The sequence below is a fragment of the Cynoglossus semilaevis genome, chromosome 20 (genome assembly GCF_000523025.1).
Source record: "Cynoglossus semilaevis isolate Cse_v1.0 chromosome 20, Cse_v1.0, whole genome shotgun sequence".
Taxonomy (NCBI): Eukaryota; Metazoa; Chordata; class Actinopteri; order Pleuronectiformes; family Cynoglossidae; genus Cynoglossus; species Cynoglossus semilaevis.
In genome coordinates this window covers 12344319-12347550 of record NC_024326.1, presented here as the reverse complement: position 1 = coordinate 12347550, position 3232 = coordinate 12344319, and positions in this window count along the sequence as shown.

Below are 3232 nucleotides of genomic sequence, written 5' to 3'. Positions count from 1 at the left end.
TCAACCGTCGGCTGCTGCATATAAAAAGGCTGTGGTCTCCTGTGCTGCAGGATGACTGGAAACTTTAAATCCACGCTGACGACACCTGACGCCGACTCTGCTTCAGAGTCTTTACTTGTTGTTCTTTTGTTATGTATTTTTAATTTGAATATTTCTGTGTTTTCAATTTCAGACGTGTCACTCTGTCGTGTATTCGCCGAGATTCTTGATCTTAATCTTGTTCTTTGTAAAGGTTATCACATCATGTGGTTCTGTTCCAGTGCTGATGGTTCTGAGACAACGGAGAACCATCGGCTTCATCTAAAATGTCATTAAGTCCACTGTCAAATGTCTGTTTATCAAAGTTCATCTCACGTGATTCTCTTTTAAGACGTTGTCTCATTGTCCCTGTTGCTATTCACCACTGGGGGCGCTAAATGTTAACTGGATTAATGACAAAAAATATAAAAGTCTGGACACTGGGCTTCTTTAGAGCAGAATTATTCTAAGCTACAAATGTTTTGTAGTTTCTCAAATTACCACTAGGTGTCTGATGACACAAAGCAAAGCATTGAGTGGTGAGAAAATAAATATAGCTGACAAAAATCAACCAGTTTTGAAAGCAACTCCTAAATGCAATCTACAAGCCATTTTGTTTACTTTTTTTTTGCATACTTTAGCATTTTTTACTTAATATTTTTTCCATAATAAAAATTCCACCATTTTGATTAGTCCCATTTAAAAATTTTAGATTTTAGGAATGTTGATTTATCTTGATTAATAATGATTAAGTTAATATATTATAATAAAGTATATTATTGTCATATTATATAATTATTTATGATCAAATATAACTGGAGGGTGAGGGCTCCCCCCCCCCGGCTCCAGTTCTCGTCCTCCCTTTGGTTCAGTTCATTTGTTTTGTATGGATCTATGAAGAAAACTGTTCTCATAAGCTGCGCTGAAAAAAAAAAGGCCAATCGACCAGCAAGCAGCAGAATTGCCCGTAGGGTCAGCTGCTTTGCACTGCACGGAGTCATGTGAGGAAAGGATAAGAGTCGGGGAATTACTGGTCGGCATGGAAAAAAGCAGAGCAGGAATAAGACAGAAAGTGAGAGGAGGATGCAGAGAGAGAGGGAAGCAGGGATCAATAAAGTAATCTTTAGTTATAGGCAGAGCACAGAGCCGCAGCCCAGGATTACTCAGTATGGGGCCATTACACAGAGAGGCCAGGAAAGCAATTATGAGTCTTGGGAGGAATTGACAACAAGATCCCCGCGGGGAGAAACTTAAGCAGATAAAAAGATGGGGAAGAGAGTGTTGGCGTGAAGGAGTGTGAGCATGATGGAGTGAGTCACAGAGGAAATATCATTAACTTGCCCTCCTGCCCCTTCAACCCCGGAGCCCCCGCTCGGCTCTTCACGCCGGTCTGCTCCAGCGATCTAACAGCGATCCACAGACAAAGCTTTTCACCTGGTGCTCACACTGAGAACACTTCATCTGGAGCCCACACGGCGCCCCCGTTCTATAGGTCTGCTTCACTGTAGAAGAATCACCTGCGGCAACACTGCAGGGAAGTCTTCATCAGTACACCCCCTGCTGGCAGCCGGTGTCAGAGCCGGGTGTCAACAGTGAAATGTCACACTTCCTGTAATCCAACGTGACATCTGATGGAAAGTTCACACACTCCACTCCACTATGTATATTTCAGCACATAGTGGTGATGGAAAAGTCACAGTTGGCAGGGTGGTGCAGCGGGTATTATTTTTTGCTTTGCATTAAGGAAGTGTTTCTGCCGGATTTGAACATCTTGTCTGGGTGTTTTTTTCTGAGTACACGTGAAGCCGTGATGTGTATTTCTGTGTACTGGAGGTTGAGCATCTGGGCAGTACCTGTGGGTTGTGACTGTGGCTGAAATGACTTTGGTCTCTGGGGGGGGGGGCTGTACTCCCCCTCAGAGACGGGGTGAGGAGCTGGGAGGCACTGAAAGCAGAACCACTGCTCCTCCGCGTTGAAAGGAGCCAGATGAGGTGGCTGTGGTCAGAAAGCTCTGGGGCGCCTCCACAGTGAGGTCGCTGGGGGAGGGGACCAGAGGGGGACACGCTGGGGGAGTACGTCTCTTGGCTGGAATTGCCTTAGGATTCGCCAGGAATCCAAGATGGCTGCCCTGCAAACTGACCTGGGATTAGCCACAGGTAATGGATGGAGATTAGGATTATGGTATGAAACAATGTTGGGATTTTCTTTTTTTTACAATAGTTATCGAGTTAGAAAAGCCCTTCACAGTACACCATAAAGTACACAGTACATGCAGTTGAACTGATTTGGTGACAAACAGTGGATGAAAGGAAACATTAAGAGATTAAACCACTTCCAGAAGCGGCCTGCAGGGAGGAGAGAAAAGTCACAGCCTCACTCTTTGAAATGTCAGCCTCGACTTTGAGACCAAAAATGAAACCTTTTAATAACCTTAAAAAAGAAATGTTGACGATGTCATGTGAAGAGCTGAAGGAGCTGAGAGCACGATTAGGACTGTGTGTTTATTTGTCAGAACGACCGAGGAGTTCAGAGAGAGGGAAGTCAGTGTGAGAAGAAAAACATGAAAAACAGGCATTATATTATTGCTGTCCTTGGAAAAGAGAGATGTTTTTTATGGAGGGTGAGAGGGGGGAGTTAGAGGATAAAGATCAGAAATGGCTTTTGAAATGATCTGTTTTTTTCTGTGGACCACGCTCCTGACTGAATGGTCTTTTTTGTTGTTGTTGTCCATTTGTTCATTTGCTAAAAATGAAAAAACAACCAAAAGAAGCTGAAAAAAACATGACAAATGAAAAAGAGAAAAAGACAGAATTTTTAGGATTTATAAAGATTTCTTTAGTTGTTCCTGTGATTAAAAAACTGTTTTGAATGAAGTAGTCACACAGTTAATTTGATTTTAGTTCACTTCAGTAAATAAAGTTGATATTTATTTTTTGATATGTTAGCGCTGAGCTGAGTTTTCTTTGTTGTTGTCAAACAGGGCGCCACCTGCTGGAGGGGTCGCAGCTGTAAACCATGACAATACAATTGAAAATAAAAGGTTTGGTGAATAATGTTCTCACATACAAAGTTAACTTTGCTCAATTTGTTGTTAAGTTAAAGAGAATTTACCAAATGTTATTTTTATAACAAAAATCATCCTTTTTTTAACTGCGTTCCAAAAAACATTGTTGTTTTTTCATATTTAATTACAGCTCATTATTTAATTAACTGG